Genomic DNA, 18,073 nt, shown 5'->3' on the forward strand with positions numbered 1-18,073 from the left:
GCAGCTCACAGTTTCAGCTCCAGGGAAAATAAAGTCTCATTGCTTCTGACTGTGAAAAACAGAGGGTTGGGGCAGAGGAAGAAACTGGCAGTCTCTCAGCAGAGTACACTTGTTTAAAGGGCCCCCATGGTCCTAGAACATCCACAAATCCACCCACTCTGGGAATGACGGCTAGGGCAATAGCTAAAGGGGTGCCAGTCCCATACTGGAAGCGGGAGAAGTGCATGGAAAAGAGGCTCGTGCTGAGCAAGAAGCATTGTTCCCTTTCAGACCCCCCCCCCCCACATACAGTGCCACAATGTCTAAGGTTCCACCCCTTATAATGTAACTGGGTCAACAGCTCTATCTAAAACACAGAGGCAAACAAACACAGAAGCCTGTCAAGATGAGGAGACAGAAAAGTATGGCCCAAAAAAGGGGATGAATCAAGGTTCCAGTGAGAGAACTAAGCAACGTGGAGATAGTCGAAGAGTTCAAAACACTTGAAATAAAGATGCTCACAGACTTGACAGATATGCTTAAGTATGGCAAATACATAAGGGAAGAAGTGAAGGCTATGCTAAATGAAACAAAGGAAAATCCACACAAAACCAATGTTGAAGGGAAGGAAACTGGGGTTCAAATCAATGATTTGGAACATAAGGAAGAAAAAAAGTCACAACAAGGATGCCAGCCTGTTAAACTAAGCACGCCGTTGTCCGGAGACCACCAACTGACCTGGAGTCTGCACGATCCTTCCCTATGTGGGAAGCCCACCCTCCCCTCCACACCCCCACTATTAATAGGGATTTCTGGACCCAAGGGTAGGTAGGACGATGACCATGTCCAGCCTGAAGCAGCTAGAGGAGCTTGAGACCTTAGCCCATTGTCCTTTGCAAGATTACAAAGGGTCTTAATATCTGAGAGGGAGGGAGAGTTATTTTTTATTGTTAAAATAATTAATTAATCACATATTTACTAAAAAAAAAAGAGAGAGAAAAGAAGAAGAATATATGAAAGGGTGAAGCGGGAAAGCTTGTATGTACGAACCATGGGTATGGACTTGGGGGGGGTTGCTGGGGGAGGGAGATGCTGCGTGGAGGGAAGTAAAGGGGAGAAAGTTGGAACTATTGTAACAATATAATCAATAAAATACATTTAAAAAAAAAGAAAAAAAGTCAATCAGTACAGAATGAGGAAAAAAGAATTGAAAAAAATGAGGAAAGGCTTAGGAACCTCTGCAACAACTTTAAACGTGCCAACATCCGAATCATAGGGGTGCCAGAAGGAGAAAAGGAACAGCAATAAATTGAAAGCTTATGTGAAAAAATAATGAAGGAAAACTTCCCAAATTTGGTGAAGGAAATAAACATACAAGTCTAGAAAGCACAGAAAGTCCCAAACAACCTAGACCCAAAGAGGACCACACCACCACACAGCATAATTAAAATGCCAAAGGTTAAAGATAAAGGGAGAATCTTAAAAGCAGCAAGAGAAAAGCAGAGTTACATACAAAGAGCTGTCTATAAGACTATGAGCTGATTTCCCAAAGGAAACTTGTAGTCAAGAAGGGACTGGCAAGAAGTATTCAAAGTGATGAAAAGCAGGTTCTTAAAACCAAGATTACTCTATCCAGCAAAGCTTTCATTTAGAATGGAAGAGCAGATAAAGTGCTTCCCAGACAAAGTAAAGCTAAAGGAATTCATCATCACCAAGCCATTATTATGTGAAATGTTAAAGGGACTTATTTAAGAAAAAGATAAAAACTATGAACATTAAAATGACAACAAACTCACAACTATCAACAACTGAATTTAAAAAATAAAAACAAAATCCAACTAAGCACACGAGCACAGGAACAGAATCATAGGTATGGGGATCATTTGGAGGGTTATCAGCTGGGAGGGTGAAGGGGGAGAAATGAGGAAATACTATAGGGATTAAGAGGCATAACTGGTTGGTACAAAATAGGGGGAAGTTAAGAATAGGAAAGGGTAAAACAAAGAACTTACATGCACAACCCATGGACATGAACTGAGGGGGATGGAAATGCTGGAGGGAAGGGGAGTAGTGGGCAGAGGGGATCAAAGGGAAAAAAATTGGGGACTACTGTAACAGCATAATCAATAAGATATACTTTTAAAAAAAACAGCTAGAGGTACATAAATACTATCATTTCCATCGCTACTTACAAATTTATGTCTTACTGAAAGCATAATGCACCCACTATGGGTCTATTATATGACAGGTCTAAGTACATAAAGAATTCAAGCTAAATACCCTTGTTAATGAGCATTTAATACCATATCCCAGGATTCAGAAAATACAACAAGCCACCTCTTTCTGTTACAATGTGGACTGAAGATGTTTATTTTTATTTTTATTTTTTTGAGAGAGAGAGGGGAAGGGAGAGAGAAAGAGAGGGAGAGAAACATCAATGTGAAAGACAAATGCCGACTGGCTGCCTTCCACACGTGCACTGACTGGGGGCCGGACCAGCAAACCAGGCATGTGCCCTGACCAGAAATCAAACTGGTGACCCTTCACTTTGTGGGACGACACCTAACCATTGAGCCACCTCAGCGAGAGCAAAAATGTTTTGAGGTTCTTAAATAGTTGGGAGGAAAATTTTTCAAGAGTAATATTTCATGACACTTGAAAATTGTAAGTAATTCAAAGTTCAGTGTCCATAAATAAATTCTGACTGAAACATCACACTCACCATTTACTTACTGTCCATGGCTGCTTTTGCACTACAATAGCAGGGTTATAATAGTTGAGAAAGAGCTCGTGAGGCCTGTAAGCCTAAAATATTTACTATCTGGTCCTTCATAGAAAAAGTCTGTCAACCACTGCCATACTTTCCTGATTTTGCACCTCTCCCCAACATCTTAATCTCCAAGAAACATTCCCTGACCTTCATCCTGCCAAGTTTGGATAAGGTTTTCCTATAGCACTTGATTCTTCTCCCATCACTTTGCATCCATTTTGAGTTGCGTAATTGTCTTTACACATCTGACTCCCAAACTAGATTACAAGATGATAAAGAGGGAGGCCCACAATGGCTTGTTCCTCATCATATCCCCAGTGCATATACTAGGAGCCCAATACTTAGGTGCAGGGGACCACTTTGGTTTCGGGAACTGTAGCCCAGCCATAAGCCAGGCCCCTAAGAGGCCTGTAAGACTCGACTGGAAAACCAGGAAGGCCAGAGGCAGACATGACTTGAAAGCCACTCAAAGGGTTCCCATGGGAATTAGACTTAAAGAATGCATATTATGCTTTGATGCTTGCTCTGTTTTTCTTATCTCTTAGCTAACTATAAAGAGTGTGTAGCGAAAAATGTATGAAGCCTTGTACCTGTTGTCAGTACGGCACCAGGATGTTTAACAGACTCTGACCCAGAATGGTCACTGTGTTCTTTACATTGATATCTGTAATCAGTAATTGTCAACTGTAACGCAAGCGTCTGAAGCTAACTGATAATTTATGAATCTTGACCTTGTATCTCCTGAATCCCCTCCTCAATAAAAGGGACTAGGAAGGAACATTTGGGGCTCTTCTTCTCTTGAGAGATTTGCCACTTCTTCTTCTCCCAGACAAAAGACAGTTATCTGGGTTACTTTACTGCTTTTCATCCACGATCCTGAAACCTCTGCTGGACAGGGAGTTTCCACTGAGCAAGGCACTGGGGGCAGCCCGCTTCACGAATGAATGAAAAGACAGAGGTACAAAATTTGGATGAGCTGATCTCAAACTTATAAGAGCTTCTTTTAGAAGACACCAGAAATACAGATAAGCAGAATTCCAAAGGAGTCTTACAAATGACTCTTGCTTGGCTCATTCCAGTCATAAACACCAACAATATACAAAGTGGATAAGGGCAGGACAGGACAATTGGGGTGGGGGGGCTTCAAATTAATCTGCAACACAGTAACCAAATGTATTAACAACAATAACAAAAGCACGAACAACTTGAATCCCAGGCTCAGATATGAGTTTACATAATACAAATTTGCAGGATGGGCTGTTCCCCAATTTCAAACACCTGCTCCAAAATCTATTTTTCTCCCACAATGCCTGAATCTTTACATATTTCATCACGTCACATTGTCTTTTAGTCATCTAACTGATTCACTTCCCTTACAGGAAATCTCTCTTAAAAATACAAATAAATCTAAAAAGCTAAAGAAAATAAAATCTCATGCATTAATGTGGACTAAGTAAAACAGTTCTGATAGAGAAAAAAAGAGTAGGCATTTTAAGATGAAGTCCTCAAGGACTGAGGCAGACTGAGATAAGATTCTGAACCAGGGAATTAGGGAAAATTAAACACTGGGATGGGGAAGGGAGACAGGGAGAGAAAACAGGAAAGAGAGGACATACACATCCATCAACAATATATGGTACAGGAAACTTTCACAAACAGTATTATGTGTTTTTATCATTTATCAAACTTTCTGGTGCAATGCTGTCTTGATATAACCAATGGCTCTAATGCATTTAAAACATTACAACATATGGCCCTGGCTGGGGTGGCTCAGTGGATTGAGCACCAGCCTCTAAACCAAAGGGTTGCTGGTTCAATTCCTAGTCAATGCACATGCCTGGGTTGCAGGCCAAGTCCCCAGGTGGGGGCACAAAAGAGGTAACCACACATTGTTTCTCTCCCTCTCTTTCTCCCTCCCTTCCCCTCTCTCTAAAAAGAAATAAATAAAATTTTAAAAAAACAACATTACAACATATGAATATAGCATCCTATGATAAACAGATTTTTTCCCCAATTTTTTCTAACACAGAGTGCTATAAATTTCCTGGTTTTTTAAGTATAAGCTTATTTTTATTAAGTTAAATAATACTACCAGATGATTATTCAACTTATAATAAAGCAAGGTCAAAAAAATAATTCCCCAAATAATGATTATTTGTATAACAAGTCACTTGGTTTTTAACTACAACTGCAAATTAATCATCCAACTATCAAAACTCAATCACAGAGATCCAAGATGACAGCAGATTAGGTGGAAGCTATAACAACGTCCACCCAGGACCAAGCTGGAATTACAACTAAATTATAGAAAAATAATCCTAAATAACCAACTGAACACTAGCTGGAGAGAAACCTTATAACCAAGGACTTACAGAAGCCACATCGAGACTCATAGGAAGTGTTACAGAGTGGGGGTCTCCAAAAATCCCCAGAGCCTTTGGGTTAAGAGATGGGGAAAAGGGAACAGCTTTTAAGACGCCTTTGCATGACTATGGCTAGAAGCTCAGTGTCTCAGTTATGCAAATGGCTTTGATTCTTCCGAGGCCCCAAGATGGGAGGGGTTTTGACCATGGAATGGTACGGAAAGATCATACAGAGCCTGCGCAAGGTTCTGTGAATGGTCAGAACTGGTTACCACATCCACTGCATCACAGGAAGGAGTCAGGGATTTAAAAATAGGTGGCAGACATTTTAGCGAGGTTCTCCATGCGGTTTTGAGAAGAAGGCTCTCAATGCAGTTTTGTGAAGAGGAGAGATCCACGCAGTTTGCAAGGAAGGAGGAGAACACCATGCAGCTTTGAAAGGAAAGGGAGAACTCTATGTGGTTTACAAGGAGGCTGGAAACTCCACGTGGTTCTGCATTAAGAGCTGAAGAGCACCACAACACAGGCAAAACCTCCTCAATCAGGATCGAATGATTGGCAGCTACTGGTAGAGCTGAACTGTGTCTAAGAAGTAAAAAGACTGTATTTCTGACTTTTCTAAAACTAGCCTGGTTTGGTAGGGGGAGGCAGAACTATCTGTTTGTGGGTGTTTTAAAGAAAATAAGACTTAACAGCAGAAATCCGCAAATAATCTAAAACTATAGAACTATTAAATAAATAATTCTTTTTCTTTTCACTAAACTCTGGTATAGAGTTATGCTTCCTGCGGCGGGCAATCAGGTCCCTAATAACTGAACAGCCCGTGGGTTCTGTTTCAATAGGAGCAGTCAGTGGGTTCTGTTACAGAAGTGCGGAGGTACAAGAGGATAGGCTGGGCTCCCATAGGCAGCAGCTAAAGTTCTGGAAGGATATTTCAGTGACCTGTGGGGGGTGGGGGGAGTTCCCCCCTGAGAAGTATGGGGCCTAAACCCCAAGCCAAGCTCCCCAACCTAGAGCACCAGAACTTGGAAAGGCACCCACATAATATCTGGCTATGAAAAGCAGCAGAGTTTCTTTCCACCAAGAAGAGACAGCTAGAGATGCAGTCACTGGTTAAAGGGCCAATGCACAAAATTTTGAGTACAGCCACTCACCCTAGGCTCCAGTGGAGAGATAGCAGAGCACACAACAATCATGTGAAAATAGTCTGGGGTTCATGGTTCTGGGAAGAGAGCTGAAGCACCAGCTGTCAGGATTTCTGTGTTCAATCATCTCCCTATACTACAGAAGTCATCTCCCCCCACCCCTTGGCATCGCCTAAAGGGAAGGAATATCCCCACCCAAAGGAATCTCTCTTACACCACCCTTGTGGAGTTTAAACCTAAGGAGTATAGCTGGAAGCTTTTTCAGTGATTAAACATAACAGAGAGCCCCCAGGTGGAGGCGGATCTCTGGGTTCTTTGAGACTATTGCTGACCTGCCCCTGGGACCAGTGCTGGTAACAGCTGGCCAAGGTGCATAGCTTGGCCCTGTCCACACACACCCAGGCCCAGCAAAGGGAGCCACAAGCTGTGGATCGCTGATGGCTGCAAACAGGTTGTCCAAGGACAGTCATAGGCAATGTCTGACACAGGCCTACAGTAGTCTTTGCACAACTACATAGTAGATTAAAAAAAAGACAAAAAGGTAGGCAAAATGGGGAGAAAGAAAGAGGCCCCAAATGAAAGAACAAGAGAATTCTCTAGAAGAAGAGCTAAAGTAAATGGAGGCAAGCAATCTATGAGATATAGAATTCAAAGTAATAATTATAAGGATGCTCAACAACATGAAAAAGGACATAGAAACCATTAAAAAGGACTAGGCAGAAATAATGAATGCAATATGTGAAATAAGTAATACACTGAAAGAAATAAACAGTGGGTTAGATGAAGCAGAGGCTCAATCAGCAATCTGGAGGACAAGGGAGGGAAAAAACACCCATCAGAGCAGCAAAAAGAAAAAGAATTTTAAAAAATAAGAATATTTTAAGGGACCTTTGGGACAACATGAAGCACAACAACATCTGCATCACAGGGGTACCAGAAGAAGAAGAGAGAGAGCAAGGGATCAAGAACCTATCTGAAGAAATAATGACCAAAAACTTCCCTAATAGTGCAGGAAAAAGACACACAAGTCCAGGAAGCTCAGAGAGTTCCAAATAAGATGGACCCAAAGAGGTGCACACCAAGACACACCATAATTAAAATGGCAAAGCTTAAATAATAAGGAGAGAATCATGAAAGCCACAAGAGAAAGGCACTTAGTTACCTACAAGTGAACTCCCATAAGACTGTCATCTGATTTCTCAACATAAACATTGCAGGACAGAAGAAATTGGAGTGAAATATTAAAAATGATCAAAAGCAAGGACCTACAAGAAAGACTATTTAACCCAGCAAGACTATCATTTAAAAGTGAAGGAGAAATAAAGAGCTTCCCAAAAAATACAATTAAAAAGAAAGAGCTTCCCAGACAGAAAAGAGGGGAAGAAATAAAACTATCATTATTTGCAAAGGACATGATACTGTATAGAGAACCCTAGAGAGTCCACCAAAAAACTACTAAAACTGATCAATGAATTCAGTAAAGTTGTAGGACACAAAATATCCAGAAATCAGTTGTATTTTTATATGCCAATAATGAACTATCAGAAAGGGTGATTAAGAAAACATCCTATTCACAACTGCTTTAAAAAGAATAAAATACCTCGGAAAAAATTTAACCAAGAATGTAAAAGACCTATACTCAGAAAATTATAAGACACTGAAGAAAGAAATGGAAGAAGAGACAAATAAGTAGAAGCATATATCGTGTTCAGGTATAGGAAAAATTAACATCATTAAAATGGACATGCTACCCAAAGCAATCCACAGATTCAATGCAATTCCTATCAAGATACAAATGGCATATTTCACAGAACTAGAATAAATATTCCAAAAATCTACATGGAACCACAATAGACCCTGAATAACAACAGCAATCCTGAGAAAGAGCAAAGTTGGTGGAATCACGCTACCTAATATCAAACTATAACTACAAGGCCTTAGTAATCAAAACAGCATAGTACTAGCATAAAAACAGACCAAAAGATCAATGGAACAAAACAGAGTCCAGAAATAAACCCACACCTTTATAGTCAATTAATATTTGACAAAGGAGGCAAAACATACAATGGACTAAAGATAGTTTATTCAACAAATGGTGTTGGGAAATTGAACAGATACATGCAGAAAAATCAAACCAGGCCACCTCCTGATGCCACACATAATAATAAACTCAAAATGGATAAAGACTTATATGTTAAGACTCAAAACCATAAAAAGCCTAGAAGAAAACATAGGCAGTAAAATCCTGAACATTTCTTGTAGCAACATTTTTTCTTGTAGCAACATTTTTTCTTGTATATCTCCACAGACTAAAAATACAAAAGAAAAAAATAAATGGGACTACATCAAACTAAAATGTTTTTGCACAGCAAAGGAAACCATCAACAAAATAAAAGACAATCCACAGAAGAGGAGGACATATTCACTGCTACATCTGATAAGGAGTTAATATCCAAAATTTATAAAAAATTTTTGAAACTCAACACCAAAAAAAAAACACAAGCAATCCAATTAAAAATGGGCAAAGGACCTGAACAGATACTTCTCCAAAGAAGACTACCAACGGCCAATTGATATACAAAGGGATGCTAATCTCAGAGAAATGCAAATTAAAATTACAATAAGATCCTACCTCACACCTGTCAGAATGGCTATCATCAATAAATCAACAAACAACAAGTGCTGGTAAAGATGTAGTGTCACTGGCTGGTGTAGCTCTGTGGCTTGAGCACTGTTGGTGACAATGCAGATTGGTAAAACCACTGTGGAAAGCAGAATGAAGTTACCTCAAAAAAATTAAAAATGGAATTGCCTTATGACCCAACAATTCCACTTCTGGGAATTTATCCAAAGAAATCTGAAACACTAGTTATGAAGAATATATGCATCCCTATGTTCATTGCAGTGTTATTTACAATAGCCAATATTTGGAAGCAGCCCAAGTGTCCATCAGTAGATGAGTGGATAAAACAGCTATTGAGACCCAGCTGGTGTGGCTCAGTGGATTGAGCACCAACCTGTGAATCAAAAGGTCACTGGTTCGATTCCCAGTCAGGGCACATGCCTGGGTTGACAGCCAGCTGGGGGTGCACAAGAGGCAAACACACATTGATGTTTCTTGCCCTCTCTTTCTCCCTCCCTTTCCCTCTCTCTAAAAATAAATAAAGAAAATACTATAAATTAAAACAGCTATGGTACATTTACACAGTGGAGTAGTACTCAGCTATAAAAAAAAGAAGAAGAAAGAGGAAGGAGGGAGGAGGAGGAAGTGGAGAAAGAAGAGGAGGAGAAAGAGGAGGAGGAGGAGAAGCAGGAGGAGCAGGAGGAGCAGGAACAGGAGGAGGAGGAGGAAGAGGAGGGGAAGAAGAAAAATAAGAAGGAGAAAAGAAAATTTTACCCTTTGTGACAGCATGGGTGGACCTGGAGAACATTATGCTAAGTGAAATAACCCAGTCAGAGAAAGACTAATATCATATGATTTCACTAATATGTGGAATCTCATGAACAAACTGAACAAACAGCAAAATAAAGACAGACTCAGAGATAGAGAATATCTATAGAGAATATCTATGGAATGGGGGGAGGAGGTGTAAGGGGATTAGAGGGATAGAGCAAAAAGGAAAAAAAAAGGAAAATCTCATGGGAAGGGACAACAGTATGGTGACTGAGGGGAGAGGGGTGGAAGAGGATAAAGGGGAAAAATGGTAATGGAAAAAATACAATAAAAATAATGCAAAAACTCAATCACAGCTTTAAAATGAACTATAATTATCGTATAAAAATAAAATTTATATCAATTTTCAGTTTAAGAAACATATATAAAGGACATAAACACAAAATGTTTATTTTTGGAAAAAATCAAATGTACTTTGTGACCTTTACTATTTTTTCTGAAATGTTCTTAAAAATAAATTCAGATATTGATTTGTTACCATCTACTGGTTAAATTTATATTTGAGTATTATTATTTCATATCTAATATTTACTAGAGCATAAAAAAGAGTGGAAAATAGCTTATTAATACTCTTTATAAAAATTTTACTGAACTACTTTGATAAATTCAGGCTTGGAGAAGTTTTTAAAGCTATATCACGTGTTAATAATATTTTGACTTTTAACAATATCCTCACATAAAAAATTTACATTAGTGTCACTGGCTGGTGTAGCTCTGTGGCTTGAGCGCTGTCCTGCGAACTGAAAGGTCGCTGGTTCAATTCCCAGTTACAGCACATGCCTGGGTTGCAGGCCAGGTCCCAAGTTGGGTGCAAGAGCATCCAACTGATGTCTCTCTTGCACATCACTGCTTCTCTCCCTCCCTTCCCATCTCAATAAATACATAAATAAAATCTTTTTAGAAATGGTTAAGCACTAGCCTGAGAACCAAAGGGTCACCATTTCAATTCCCAGTCAGGGCACATACCTGCGTTGCGGGCTAGGTCCCCAGATGGGGATGTGCAAGAGGCAACCACACATTGATGTTTTTCTCCCTCTCTTTCTTCCTCCCTTCCCCTCACTCTAAATATAAATAAATAAAATATTTTTTTAAATGGTTAAAAATTTTGTGATTAGTGTATTGGGACTGTTTTAAAACTAAAATACCATTATAATTTGTGAGAAATATAGTCTTTATTTAATGCCCTTCAGAATGCTGTTCTGTTTTCTTTACAATTCAATATTTATATGTGGCAGTTTCCAGAATATTGGGATTATATAACTTAGGATATTGCCATCTTTTTACAAAATCAAAAAAAAAGTCCATATGTCACTTTTATTTTGCATTTTAAATATTTTACTCTATAGCAGTCCCCCTCTTCTTCTTCCTTTTTTTAACACACCGTTCATTAAAAAGTTAATTCTCATTGATTTTTTTTTTAGACATAGCTCTTTTATAATTATTTATTGATAGAAAAATAGAGTTTAATTCTGCCCTTATGTTCTAATTCTACATTGATAACAAAACCATTGGTAAAAAGTTAGCATATATTTTTCTAGTATTTTCCTCTGTATAATTTCTAAAATTCTAATTATCATTCCTTAACAAGAAGGAACTCAAGAAATGCTTTTTAAGGAGGGTGGGCAAGGCAGGGGAGAACAAAGGGAGGAAAACTGGGACAACTGTAATTGAACAAAAATTAAATAAGTAAATGCTTTTTAAATGAATGTATTCTCCCTTCCGATAAAATGGAAGCATCCGTTGGGGACAGAGAGATTCTACTGGGATGATGGGCGCATGATGCAGTGTGCACAGGATGTTTTACACTAAGTTATACACTTGAAGACTGTATGGTTTTGTAAACCAATTTAAAAAGAAAGGGGGGGGGGGGATCATTTGCATTCTGCCTAGCCTTAGCCAAAATTGTAGCAAAACCTATCTTGAATATGCTTAACCTGACTTTTTTCTCTATATGTGGTGTGTTTACTTACTATTACTATTGTGGGGTTTTTTTGTTGTTTTTTAACTGATTGTTCCATTACAGTTGTCCCATCCCCACCCCCTTGCTCTCCCCTGCCCTGCCCAGTCCCCCTCCCTCAGTCAATCTCCACCCTGTTGTCCCTGTCCCTGGGTCATTGTATAACAAACGAAGAATCTTAACATATGAAAAACTTCCCATGCTTTACACAAGTTTTCCCAGGTCTCACCTTCAGCCTGTGGGTATTAACAGAAATTACATTCATAACCATAACTCAAGTTCTAATGATTTCTACTTCCATATGTTTTTTGAAGTATATTCAACTACCTCACATATGTTTCCCCTAATAATTCCAGGGTGGGGAGGGCCTTTCATAAATGTAATCACAAACAATCCAGTTAGCTGTCGTGTATACCCTGCTATTTTTTTTCCTTTTCTCTTCCTCTTAACTCCTTTTCTTGGTATCACCATGTCTTCCAAGGCCCATTATCTATATTTATTGATATGGTGGATTACATTAATAGATTTTTTAATCACCTACTTTAACAGAACACAATTCAAATTTCTTGCTTCCTTGGAATGATTTCTTTGAACATAATTGCTGAATTTTATATGGAAGCCTCATAAAGATATGAAGACGCCCAGTCCAATTTCTTAATAACCCTCCATTTCCTCATTTCTTTCTGACTGCCATGAAGAGATGTAATTAGACATACTTTGCCAAACTGTATAAAGCACCCAAACTGAAATATTTCTTTACCAAATTTTCCCTGGACTCTAAGACATAATTAAATAATCTCTTTCCAAAAGCTACCCTTTCTGGTCCTATGCATATTTAGAGTAAACAACTTGAAGAATGTTTGGTACAGTATCAGTCAATTTTTGCCTGCCATGTACAACTACCCTAAACTCTTTCCATAGATAACAAATTAATCCTCACAGCAATCTCGTGCATCATGAACAACAATGATTCTCAATTAGGGTTGATTTTTATGCCCCCACACACACCCCATGCCCATGGACATCTGACAATGTCTGAAGACTTTTTCATTGTCAGGCTGAGCAGCTAAGACTGGCATCTACAGTGCAAAGGTCAAGAAATACTACTATAACTCTTTGTTTTACTGATGAAAACAAGTTCAGAGATTGATTTTTGCCCAATCTGTGTCACACAAAAAATGACAAAGTTGAAATTTAAACCCAAATCTAATTCTAGAATCCACAATTAAATCCATTATTTATGTAAGCTGCAATTATAATAAAGTAAAAAAAAAAAATTAAAAAATAGACACCACTAATAATAGCATCAAAATATTAAATACTTAGGGATAAATCTAACAAAAGATGTGCAAGACCTGTACACTGAAAATTACAAAATGTTGCTGAAAGAAATTAAAGACAACCTAAATGAATGTAGAAATATATCATTTGCAAGGATCAAAGACTCAATATTGTTAAGATGTCTATTCTCTCCAAATTTATCTATAGTTTCAACACAATTCCAATCAAAATAAGCACTTTTTGGCAGAAACTGACAAACTGATCCAAAACCATGGAGAAATACAAAGGACCTAGAATAACAAAAACAAACAAACAAAAATCTTTGAAAAAGGACAACTTTGGAGGACTTATACCACTTGACTTCAATAATTATTAAAGCTACAATAATCAATACAATGTGCCCTCAAGACAAAAAGATCAACAGAATCAAGTTGAGTCCATAAACAGAATACAATTAATTTTCAACCAAAGTGAAAAACCAATTCAATTAATTGTCTATTAAAAATTCTGGAAAAATCGGATACCCATTTTTTTTTTTTTAATTATCTTTGGTCCACAAAGTTAATTTATGTGTTAAATGACAAAAATTAGCTCAAAATGGAAAAACTAAAAGCTAAAACTATAAAACATCCAGAAGAAAACATGACACTATCTTTGTGAGACTGAGTTGGGCAAAGACAGCTTAAAATTAACACCAAAAGCATATTGCATAAGAGAAAATTTTGGTAAACTGGACTTCAAAAGAACTTCTGTTCTTCAAAAGATTGTCAAGAAAATGAAAAGACAAGTCATAGAATGGCTTGTAAATCATATAACTGATAAAGGACTTGTACTCAGAATATGTAAAAGAATTATCAAAGCTCAATAATAAGCAAACAACCCAATTTTTTTTTAAAGGCTTAAAATGTATTTTAATAAGTTCATGCTGCTCCATTTTTCCAGAAAACTCCAGAGGTATCAGGCAGGGACAAATCAAACATGGTACACCAATTTAAAAAAAAAAAAAAAAAGCACAGCGTTACTACCTAGGATAGGCAAGGCTAAGAGCTACTGTGTGACATTTCATGTGCGGCAACCCTGTTCCCAAGATTGTACTAGGCCTATCATGAAGCTGTGAACAGCAACATCAGACAGAAGGGTCATTCCTGGGTTGCCCTTACCCAAGAAAAAGATGAAGGCAAGTTAACACAAGATCTCAAAAGATAAACTAAAATGAAAATCTCTAAGAGTAAATGTCTACCTTAGGACATGAAGGGATAATATATGGGATATAACAGAACCGTATGTATGTTATCTATGACCCCTGCGGACATTTGCCTGAATTCCCACCTGGGAGTAAATGGAGTGATGGGCTTAAAGTCATTGGGGGATGCTTGTAGTTTTTGTGGTACTTGTGGCAGTGTCTCTGGGGTTGGGGGATTTAAGAATGAGAAAGCAAATAGAACAGGATAAACAAAGAATGGAATGATCAAGATTAATGGGGGCTCTAACTGGATCCACTTTGTCATTGTTCCCTCCCTCCCAGGTCCTCAATAATCACATGAAACTTCAGGAATGCACCACACAGATATGATTAAAGGATATTTCACACAAAACTCCTTAGTTAAATACCACCTCTCCCTTGCCCTCTGGCTCCAGCATACTCCCTAGAGTAGTACAGGCAGGGAAGACCTAACTATTGGGAGGAATCCCTAACACTTTTCCAGGATAGAATTCCGGCTAGTCCAAAAAGGGTCCTTCTTTTAAGGGTTTTGGGAAACAAGACAATGCAATTTTTTAAAAATAATTTATGTGTTTGTTTTGTTTATTTATTTTTAGAGAGAGGGAAAAGGAGAAAGAGAGGGAGAGGAAACATCACTGTGTGGTTGCCTCTCACCAGTGCCCCCAAATGGGGACCTGACGTGCAACCTAATCATGTGCCCTGACTGGGAATCGAACCAGTGACACTTGGCTCACGGGCCTACACTCAATCCACTGAGCCACAGCAGCCAGGGCTTTAGACAATGCAATTTTATTAGTATCGGCGACGTTTGTTGGGAGCAAATTCAGCTCCAGGAGCTGCAAGGTTGAATGCAGGAGGGGTTCCACCAATTGCCCCTATTCCTTCCATTGCAGCAGCCTGGCCAAAGCGTTCAGTAGTTGGTGGGGTCAATCCCAAGGTTCCATCTGGCATCATAGTGGCAGGTCCTGGAGGAGCTGGAGTGCCAGTAGGCACAGGAGCAGGGGCCATTGCACCTCTGTTGTTTATGCCCACAGTACCTCCCATAGCCATCTGGCCCATCTGTATCTCCTGCTCTCTCCCTTCAGGGAAGGTTCCCTTGAATCCTTCCTGCTTTCGCCGCATCATTTCTTCCTGCTGTCACCACATCTCTTCTTCATAGTGCCTGCACTCCTCCTCCTGCCTGAGCTCCAGCTGCTTTCGTTTTTGCACTTCTTGGTTGCGCAGCTCTTCCATCCTCCCAAGTTCTTCCTGATGCTGCCTCATCAAATCCTGCCTCATGAGCATGACCTGGTGCTCATGGCGAGCAGCCTCCATCTCCATCTCCAGCTTCTCGTGAGCTTCCTTGATGTTGCGGTCCACTTGGTCCTGCTGCTGTTTCTCCATCTCAATGAGTGCCTTCCAGTGCATGGCATGCTCATACTCAAAGGAGCCAGGCTGTGCAAATCTCGGTGGCTGCTCCCGCGCCTTGGGAAATTGCTGGTTCTTTATAACCAGCTTCTCTAGAAGTCCCTCTTCATCATCTAACTGGTCCATAGGCTCCACAGTCACAGGCCAAGGAAAAGCAGTTAGGAAGACGGAATCTTCACTGCATCTGCCAGAGCTTTCTGAGCAGCTGACTTCCCTGAGAATTCAACAATACCTTTTCCTGAGGGCCTTCCTCAATCATCCACAATGACTATGGCCCTCTCCACCTGACCAAACACAGAAAAGGCTTCCTCCAGCAGTTCGTTGGGACGCATACTGAGGAAGGTTTCTAACTGTAAGGGATGCGCTTTGGCAGGCAAAGCACACACACAGCTGCTTTCCGCGGAGTGGCATGTTGTCCAGCTCCACTTTAGCAATCTCTGCTAGGGTTCTTATTTCCAAGCGGATAAAGCCAAAGCCCTTATCCTTATGAATGAAGACTTCGCCCGCCTTCCCATATTTCTCAAATAGTTTCCTCATTTTCTTCTCCATGATGTCAGGAGGCAGGTTGCCCACAAAGAGCCGGCTACATTGGGTGAAGGTCTTCTCTCCTGGTTTTCTAAAATTCTTCAGGTCGATAGTCAAGCCTTCATTTTGGCCGTTGGCTTGCTGCCCATTTGCAGGTATTGGTGGTGGCGGCGGCTGCTGCTGCTGTGGCTGCTACAGCTGGTGGTGCTGCTGGTGGTGATGCTGATGATGCTCCTTGGAGCATGGTTTTGCTTCTCCAAGTTAAAGGTTTTATTGCTCTGCATTTTTGAACCCCTCTACCAACTGTTCTCTTCTCAGAGTAACAGCGACGCTACATGACCTCTACCTTCCCAAGAAAAAAGCACAACCCAATTTTTTTTAATTGTTGAAAAATTTAAACAGAATCCATCACCAAAAAAAAAATCTAAAGATAGCAAATAAACACATGAAAACATGCTCAGCAGCATTAGTTATTAGAAAATGCAAATTTAAACCATAAAATATAACCACATACCTATTAGAACACCAAAATACTTTTTTAAACATTGGCCATACCAAGTGTTGGCAGGGATATGAAAGAATTGATGCTCTTAAACATATCTGGTGGAAAGAAAAAAGTGGTGCAGCCACTCTGGGAAACATTTTGCAATTGCGGAAAAAATTAAAGGTACACCTTTTATATGATCCAGTCATCCCACATCTATTTACCCAATAGAAATGAAAGCATATGTCATATAAAGACATAGACACAAATGTTCACCACAGCTTCTTTTTTTTATCTTCCCTTGAGGACATGCTTATTAATTTTAGAGAGAGGGGAAGGAAGGGGAAGAGAGGGAGAGAAACATCAATGTAAGAGAGAAACATCAGTCAGGTGCCTCTCTCAGGTGCCCCAACCGAGGACTAAACCCACAACCTAGGTATGTGTCCTGACCGGGAATCAAACCTGTGACCTTTGCGTTTATGGGACAATGCTCCAGCCAGGGCACCACAGCATCTTTATAAAAGTCAAAAACTGAAAATAAAGATCCACCAACAAATATAAACCAATTGTGATATATCAATACAATGTGATCCCGCTCAGCAAGAAAAAGGATTAAAATACTAACACAATGGACTATATGCACAACCAATGGACATGGACTAAAAGGGGAGGGACAATTAGAGGGAAGGGGACCAGTGGGTGGAGGGGAGCAGAGGGAAGGGAAATTAGGACAACTGTAAGAGTATAATCAATAAAACATATTTTTTTAAAAAAATACTAACACAATGGATAAATCTCAAAATAATCATGCTGAATGAAAGCAAGACTCACAGGATACATAATGTATGGCTCCGTTATATAAGTTTCAGAAAATACAAACTAAGCTACATGATAGACGATCAATGGTTGTATAATGAACTGGAGTGGGGGAAATAAAAGGACAGAAGGGAAAGATTACAAATTAACAGAAAACTTTTGGGATTAATGGAAATGGCTATAATCAAGATTGTAGTTATACTTTCACAGGTGTATTATTACATCAAAAACATAACAAATGTAAGCAGTTTACTGTACGTCAATTATATGTCAATCAATGGTAAAAATCCAAAACCAAGTATGAAGAAAACATAAAATGAAAACAGAACTAGAAATTTGGGTTCATTTTCAACATTTTCATTATAAAAATATGCCAGATAAAGAAAATGTGTATCACTTATTTCATATCTCATGTAATTCCAAAACGGTTTGTAGTAGTATACAATAAAAGTTGGATAATAAAACCATTCAACAAGACAGTAAAACTATATTTAATCAGAATTTTAGAAAAAGATTTCAAGGGGTAAGTGCAAAAAGGAAAAGAAAATCATTTGTAAAATTTACTTCATTCCTAAATTAAAGCAAATTTTAATTTTGTTCATCAAAATATCACTTTGCATATTCTATAATTTAACACAACTAATTTATAGCCCCCATTTTTCATCCTCTT

The 18,073-nt window shown here is 39.0% G+C and overlaps 1 protein-coding gene and 1 pseudogene across 3 annotated transcripts in view; both read right to left on the minus strand.

Annotated features, from left to right (window-relative positions):
* Positions 1-18,073, minus strand: part of SRPK2 (SRSF protein kinase 2) — a 279,766-nt gene that overhangs the window by 222,259 nt on the left and 39,434 nt on the right. The window lies entirely within an intron of this gene.
* On the minus strand, positions 14,964-16,387 carry LOC150001735 (non-POU domain-containing octamer-binding protein pseudogene; annotated as a pseudogene).

The sequence above is a fragment of the Furipterus horrens genome, unplaced genomic scaffold (assembly GCF_987537825.1).
Source record: "Furipterus horrens unplaced genomic scaffold, mFurHor1.1.pri manual_scaffold_9, whole genome shotgun sequence".
Taxonomy (NCBI): domain Eukaryota; kingdom Metazoa; phylum Chordata; class Mammalia; order Chiroptera; family Furipteridae; genus Furipterus; species Furipterus horrens.